Source organism: Bos taurus, chromosome 2 (genome assembly GCF_002263795.3).
Source record: "Bos taurus isolate L1 Dominette 01449 registration number 42190680 breed Hereford chromosome 2, ARS-UCD2.0, whole genome shotgun sequence".
Classification (NCBI taxonomy): Eukaryota; Metazoa; Chordata; class Mammalia; order Artiodactyla; family Bovidae; genus Bos; species Bos taurus.
In genome coordinates, this window is record NC_037329.1 from 11,189,581 (window position 1) to 11,198,019 (window position 8,439).

General features: G+C 38.0%; 1 pseudogene; it reads right to left on the reverse strand.

Annotated features, from left to right (window-relative positions):
• Positions 1–650: 650 nt before the first annotated feature.
• On the reverse strand, positions 651–4,635 carry LOC100138706 (cyclin-dependent kinase inhibitor 3-like; annotated as a pseudogene).
• Positions 4,636–8,439: the final 3,804 nt, after the last annotated feature.

Here is an 8,439-nt window from a genome sequence, read left to right on the forward strand (position 1 = left end):
TGACTCTTCCCCTCATGATTTTTCTCTAGGATGTAATGCTGTTTGATAGTACTTTACCCACAATAAAGCTTGTTTGAAAATTGGGGTCAGTCCTTCCAACCCTCCCAGTCACTGCTTATCAACTAAATTTATGCCATATTCTAAATCTTTTGTTGTCACTTGAATAATCTTCACAGAATCTTCACCATGTGTAGATTCCATCTCAAGAAACTTTTGTTCATCCATAAGAAGTAACTCCTCATTAACATATTTTTTTGTCAATAAAAGTTTTAGGAATATCTGCACATGTACATTTACATTCATTACATTCAGTTTTATAACACTGCTGCTGCTAAGTCGCTCAGTCATGTCTGACTCTGTGTGACCCCATAGACGGCAGCCCACCAGGCTCCCGCGTCCCTGGGATTCTCCAAGCAAGAACACTGGAGTGGGTTGCCATTTCCTTCTCCAATGCATGAAAATGAAAAGAGAAAGTGAAGTTGCTCAGCCATGTCCAACTCTTTGCGATACCCTAGACTGCTGCCTACCAGGCTCCTTGGGATTTTCCAGGCAAGAGTACTGGAGTGGGTTGCCATTGTCTTCTCCATACAAATGTTATTAGAGAACTCAAATGCAGACATGGTCATATTTATATGCTATTTGAAATTCTTTTATCTAGATACAGATCTTGAAAGTGAATCTCTTGATGAAAGGTGTGTAGCTAGCTTGTCCTGGAACTCGTGAAGATAATTATATTGCTTTATGGGTGAGGAGATACCCCTCAGCCAAGGTAAGGAGCAATGGCTGCGCCTTGCTGGAGCAGCCGTGAAGAGATACCCCACACCCAAGGTAAGAGAAACCCAATTAAGACAGTAGGTGTTGCAAGAGGGCATCAGAGGGCAAACGCACTGAAATCATACTCACAGAAAACTAGTCAATCTAATCACACTAGGACCACAGCCTTGTCTAACTCAATGAAATTAAGCCATGCCCGTGGGGCAACCCAAGACGGGCGGGTCATGGTGGAGAGATTTGACAGAATGTGGTCCACTGGAGAAAGGAATGGCAAACTACTTCAGTATTCTTGCCTTGAGAACCCCATGAACAGTATGAAAAGGCAAAATGATAGGATACTGAAAGAGAAACTCCCCAGGTCAGTAGGTGCCCAATATGCTACTGGAGATCAGTGGAGAAATAACTTCAGAAAGAATTAAGGGATGGAGACAAAGCAAAAAGAATACCCAGCTGTGGATGTGACTGGTGATAGAAGCAAGGTCCGATGATGTAAAGAGCAATATTGCATAGGAACCTGGAATGTCAGGTCCATGAATCATGGCAAATTGGAAGTGGTCAAACAAGAGATGGCAAGAGTGAATGTCGACATTCTAGGAATCAGCGAAATGAAATGGACTGGAATGGGTGAATTTAACTCAGATGACCATTATATCTACTACTGTGGGCAGGAATCCCTCAGAAGAAATGGAGTAGCCATCATAGTCAACAAAAGAGTCCAAAATGCAGTACTTGGATGCAATCTCAAAAACAACAGAATGATCTCTGTTCATTTCCAAGGCAAACCATTCAATATCACAGTAATCCAAGTCTATGCCCCAACCAGTAACGCTGAAGAAGCTGAAGTTAAATGGTTCTATGAAGACCTACAAGACATTTTAGAACTAACACACGAAAAAGATGTCCTTTTCATTATAGGGGACTGGAATGCAAAAGTAGGAAGTCCAGAAACACCTGGAGTAACAGTCAAATTTGACCTTGGAATACGGAATGAAGCAGGGCAAAGGCTAATAGAGTTTTGCGAAAAAAATGCACTGGTCATAATAAACACCCTCTTCCAACAACACAAGAGAAGACTCTATACATGGACATCACCAGATGGTCAACACCGAAATCAGATTGATTATATTCTTTGCAGCCAAAGGTGGAGAAGCTCTATACAGTCAACCAAAACAAGGTCAGGAGCTGACTGTGGCTCAGACCATGAACTTCTTATTGCCAAATTCAGACTTAAATTGAAGAAAGTAGGGAAAACCACTAGACCATTCAGGTATGACCTAAATCAAATCCCTTATGATTCTACAGTGGAAGTGAAAAATAGATTTAAGGGCCTAGATCTGATAGATAGAGTGCCTGATGAACTATGGAATGAGAGTCGTGACATTGTACAAGAGACATGGATCAAGACCATTGCCATAGAAAAGAAATGCAAAAAAGCAAAATGGCTGTCTGGGGAGGCCTTACAAATAGCTGTGTAAAGAAGAGAAACAAAAAGCAAAGGAGAAAAGGAAAGATATAAACATCTGAATGCAGAGTTCCAAAGAATAGAAAGAAGAGATAAGAAAGCCTTCTTCAGCGATCAAAGCAAAGAAATAGAGAAAAACAACAGAATGGGAAAGACTAGGGATCTCTTCAAGAAAATCAGAGATACCAAATGAACATTTCATGCAAAGATGAGCTCGATAGAGGACAGAAATGGTATGGACCTAACAGAAGCAGAAGATATTAAGAAGAGATGGCAAGAATACAGAGAAGAACTGTACAAAAAAGATATTCACGACCCAGATAATCACGATGGTGTGATCACTGACCTAGAGCCAGACATCCTGGAATGTGAAGTCAAGTGGGCCTTAGAAAGCATCACTACAAACAAAGCTAATGGAGGTGATGGAATTCCAGTTGAGCTATTTCAAATCCTGAAAGATGATGCTGTGAAAGTACTGCACTCAATATGCCAGTGGCCACAGGACCGGAAAAGGTCAGTTTTCATTCCAATCCCAAAGAAAGGCAATGCCCAAAAATGCTCAAACTACTGCACAATTGCACTCATCTCACACGCTAGTAAAGTAATGCTCAAAATTCTCCAAGCCAGACTTCAGCAATATGTGCACCGTGATTTCCAGATGTTCAAGCTGGTTTTAGAAAAGGCAGAGGAACTAGAGATCAAATTGCCAACATCCGCTGGATCATAGAAAAAGCAAGAGAGTTCCAGGAAAACATCTATTTCTGCTTTATTGACTATGCCAAAGCCTTTCACTGTGTGGATCACAACAAACTGTGGAAAATTCTGAAGAGATGGGAATACCAGACCACCTGATCTGCCTCTTGAGAAATTTGTATGCAGATCAGGAAGCAACAGTTAGGACTGGACATGGAACAACAGACTTGTTCCAAATAGGAAAAGGAGTTCATCAAGGCTGTATATTGTCACCCTGTTTATTTAACTTATATGCAGAGTACATCATGAAAATGCTGGACTTGAAGAAACACAAACTAGAATCAAGATTGCAGGGAGAAATATCAATAACCTCAGATATGCAGATGACACCACCCTTATAGCAGAAAGTGAAGAGGAACTCAAAAGCCTCTTGATGAAAGTGAAAATGGAGAGTGAAAAATTTGGCTTAAAGCTCAACATTCAGAAAACGAAGATCATGGCATCCGATCCCATCGCTTCATGGGAAATAGATGGGGAAACAGTGGAAACAGTGTCAGACTTTATTTTTCTGGGCTCCAAAATCACTGCAGATGGTGACTGCAGCCATGAAATTAAAAGACGCTTACTCCTTGGAAGGAAAGTTATGACCAACCTAGATAGCATATTCAAAAGCAGAGACATTACTTGACCAACAAAGATTCGTCTAGTCAAGGCTATGGTTTTTCCTGTGGTCGTGTATGGATGTGAGAGTTGGACTGTGAAGAAGGCTGAGCGCCGAAGAATTGATGCTTTTGAACTGTGGTGTAGGGGAAGACTCTTGAGAGTCACTTGAACTGCAAGGAGATCCAACCAGTCCATTCTGAAGGAGATCAGCCCTGGGATTTCTTTGGAAGGAATGATGCTAAAGCTGTAACTCCAGTACTTTGGCCACCTCATGGGAAGAGTTGACTCATTGGAAAAGACTCTGATGCTGGGAGGGATTGGGGGCAGGAGCAGAAGGGGACAACAGAGGATGAGATGGCTGGATGGCATCACTGACTCGATGGACGTGAGTCTGTGTGAACTCCTGGAGTTGGTGATGGACAGGGAGGCCTGGCGTGCTGCGATTCATGGCGTCGCAAAGAATCGGACGCGACTGAGCAACTGATCTCATCTGATCTTATGGTCTGTATTGCTCCAGATCCTCTCAGTTCCCTCAGGCTGTCATGGCTTCCTGTGGTGATACTATGTCAGACGGTATAGGGGGAGGCAACAGCTAGAAGACAAGATCTCCCAAGTCCTCCATAACAGTGTATTAAGGTTTTTCAGTTATTTTTAAGGCAAATTTCAAGCTCCTCCATAATTTCACAGCAGCTGGTGATGTCAGGAGTCCCTCCATCTGAAATTGGATGATGATGAGTGATAATTCCATACTGATGGTAGTGATCCAAAAGGTTCAGAGCTCTGTATTTTGACAGTTCCCCTCTGGTGCAGAAACAAATATGTCTTGTATACCATAGCTCTTTAGTTCTTCTGTATCTTTTTGGATATTTCTTCTAACATTTTCAAATTTACAAACTGGAAGAGCACATAAACCAAGAAACTGAGAACAATTCACTCATGATAGGGGTAGCCATGATAATCTGAATTGGAGTCTGTTCATCTTCAATAGGCTTTTCTTCTGATGAGTCAAAATCACCTGTCTGCATTGAGCTACGTGGCTTCATTGCGGGCCACCCCACATCCTGATCGGCCACTGCCTCTCATTAACATTTTATCATGAGATTGTAGCAATGCGTTAATGTATTCAGGCTGTACTAATTTTAGTTCTCTCTGAAGTTGATTCCTCCACTGAAGTTGTGAATCCCTCAAAGTTATCCAAGAGGGTTGGAACCAACGTTTCTCAGACTCCTGTGAATGTTCATATTTTTACCTCTTCCCTTGAATAATGGGGCTTCCTAAGTGGGGCTAGTGGTAAAGAACTCGCCTACCAATACAAGAGACATAAAAGACGCATGTTTGATCCCTGGGTCAAGAAGAAACCCTGGAGGAGGTCATGGCAACCCACTCCAGTATTCTTGCCTGGAGAATCCCATGGACAGAGGAGCCTGGTGGGCTACAGTCCGCAGAGTTGAAAAATGTATTTATTGATCCATGCTACTTTTTTTCTTTTTCTTTTTTTTATTTATCTTTAAATGAACTAGAGTTTTCAGGATATGATATTTGTAGGAAATTTCTGACATGATGGATAGAAATGAGTAACATATTTTTCAGTCCAGCTAAATTTTCACAACCAAAAGATTCTCCTTTTCTTTACTGGCAAAAAAGTACACTTCTTCATGCAAATGTAGCTCATCTTCAGCAAGTGGTGCTGCAAAGTTGGACAGCTTCAAGTAAATCAATGAAGTTATCACATATCCTCACATCATGCACAGAAGTAAGCTCCAAATGACTTAAAGACTCAAACATAAGACATGACACCATAAAACTCCTAGAAGAGAGTGTAGGCAAAACATTCTATTACATAAATACTGCCAATGTTTTCTTAGGTCAGTCTCCCAAGCGAATAGAAATAAAACTAAAAATAAACAAATGGGACATAATCAATCTTACAAGCTTTTGTACAACAAAGGAAACCAAAAAAAAAAGAAGAAAAGAAAGACAGCCTACTGGATGGGAGAAAATATTTGCAAATTATGTGACCAACAAGGGCTTAATGTCCAAAATATACAAACAGTTCACACACCTCAATAACAACAACAACAACAACAAAAAACAATCAAAAAATGGGTAGAAAATCTTAACAGGCATTTCTCCAAAGAAGATATGCAAATGGCCAGTAAGCACATAAAAAGATGCTCGGATTCATTAATTATTAGGAAAAAAACAAACAAAACTACCACGAAGCACTACCTAACACTAGTCAGAATGGCCATCACTAAAAAGCCTGTAAATAACTAATGTTGGAGAGTGTGGAGAAAAGGGAACCCTCCTACTGTTACATGGTTAACCCTCCCACTGTTGGTGGGAATGTAAGTTGGTGGGGCCACTATGAAAAGAGTATGAAAGTGCCTTAGAAAACTAAAAGTTAAATTACTATATAATCCATTAATCCCACCCCTGGGCATATGTCCAGACTAAACTGTAAGTCAAAAGTATGCTGCAGTCCTATGTTCATAGGAGCACTATTCACAATAGCCAAGACATGTAAACAACATAAATGTGTATCAACAAAGGAATGGATAAAGATTTAGTGTATATATATATATATATATATATACACTAAATATATATATATATTATAATTATATGTATGTAGTGGACTATAACTCATCCATAAAAATAACAAAATAATATCATTTGCAGCAACATGAATGGACCTACTGAGTGAATTAACTTAGGCAAAGACAAATACCACATGATTTCACTTACATGTGGAATCTAAAATATGGCACAAATGAACCTTAGTACAAAACAGAAACAGACCCACAAACATAGAGAACAGATTGTGGCTGCCAAGGAAACAGAGGGAGGGAGAGGGATGGACAGGGATTTGGGGTTGGTAGATGCAAACTATTACATTGAGATTGGATAAACAGAAAAGTCCTACTATACAGCACAGGGAACTATATCCAATCTCCTGGGATAAATCAAAATGGAAAAGCATATAAAAATAATGTATATATGTGTATAACTGAGTCACTCTGCTGTACAGCAGAGATTGGAACAACACAGAAAATCAACGACACTACAATTTAAAAAGTAAAGATCTTAAAAATGTAGTTTATCTTCTTTTTGAACCAAGCAAATTCCAGGAAAGCTGTTGCCATCAGCTCTTCTAAGCTCAGCATGACCATTGTTGCAAACAAAAGTTATGTTCATTTTGAAGTTCTATTGCCTTTGGGGAGATCTGCCACTAATGGGCCTTCTCAGTGTTCTATGTGCTTCTGCTTAAATATTTTCTGTGATTTCTACTTGATCACAGTTGCTTTGGGAAGGAAACTCACATATTTTGGAGTGTTTAAAATATTTTTATCTCCATATAGACATGTAAATATATATAATTAATATATGCATATATTTACTTTTCCATTATAAAGTAAAAAAGATTTACACATTTTATACAGCCAATATCTATAAATAGGCAAATGATGCATCATAAACCTGAGGGTAGGTGTTATTTCCATTAACAATAGACATAACATATATTTTGGATGACCATATATATGGAGGTGGTGCTTTGTGAAATGGATTACACATAGATCTTCATATATCCCTCCATCTAATAGTTCATAATATGTTTCATATATTTCATGATACATTCACATACATATATACTTTGCTATGTGAAATTAAATGTAAATATACATTTAATTTCACATAGCAAAGTGATGAAAAACAAATATCCTGACCTAGGTGAGATGAATTTAAAATGTTTGGCCCTAGATAGTAAAGTAATCATTTCAATATTATCATAATTCTGTTAGTAAATATTTCTTATTGTGTCTATATTCCATCAACTTCTAATGTTAAACAACTTGAAAATCCTTAGTAAGTATCAGTAGTGAAATATTGTTATTTTGAGTTGTGATTAATATATTTATCTACATTTTATTTATAGGAAATTTTCAGGATATAATCTTGCTTATTTTGGTTTCCTTCAGAGTAAAGCTTGGCTCATGGATATAAGTTTTAATGCATATTTTATTTACAAATTATTTAAATTCATACATCTGACTTTGATTTAGAGATCAATAAAGTGAAACATTATGGCTCTAGTTGATTTTTAGTATTCTCTAGCTAGGACCCAGTTTGTGGAAAATGCAATTTTGTAAGTACTTAGTGTTTAATGTTGGTGTATTGAAGTAAAAGTACCTCTAAAATCTGGTCATACTTTAAAACATCAAAATTTATTCCACAGCATGTGTAGTGGGTGATTTTATTTTTCTCTAAAGTCAGCATTGGCAGCATATTAGAATTTTTTAATAGCATAATTTACCAGATTATTTTATCTGTTTCATATTTTAGCTATTCTTAAATACAGTAACTTTAAATTATATATTTAAATATAGGGACACAGGGATATCATGAGTTTTATTTTTTTAAGTCATAACCATCCAATAGCATAAATCCCATGTGTTAAAAATCAAGTATATATTGACATCATATATAATATCATTTTAAAAAGTGGAGTATACTGTGTTAATATGTAGATGTACTTTCCTCTTCAGTGTTATAAAAGCCATACATATGCATTATAATCATGTTATCTGAGAGATTCACAGAAAAAAACCCACACTTCTTGCCTTCCTTATAATTTGAAATGATTCTCCTGTAAACATTTTCTCTACTGTGTCATATTTCTCACCTTTCTTTACTCTCTGTGCTTGCTCCTGGTGGGACTTCGACTTCAAGCGAAAAGTAGTGGCAGTTTATCATTCCTGCAGCCAACTCATCCTTGGAGAGAGAAAACTTCCCACGTTGTTGTCTTTCATTGGCTTGCTACCTCAAGGTTTGCCCCAAGGATCAGA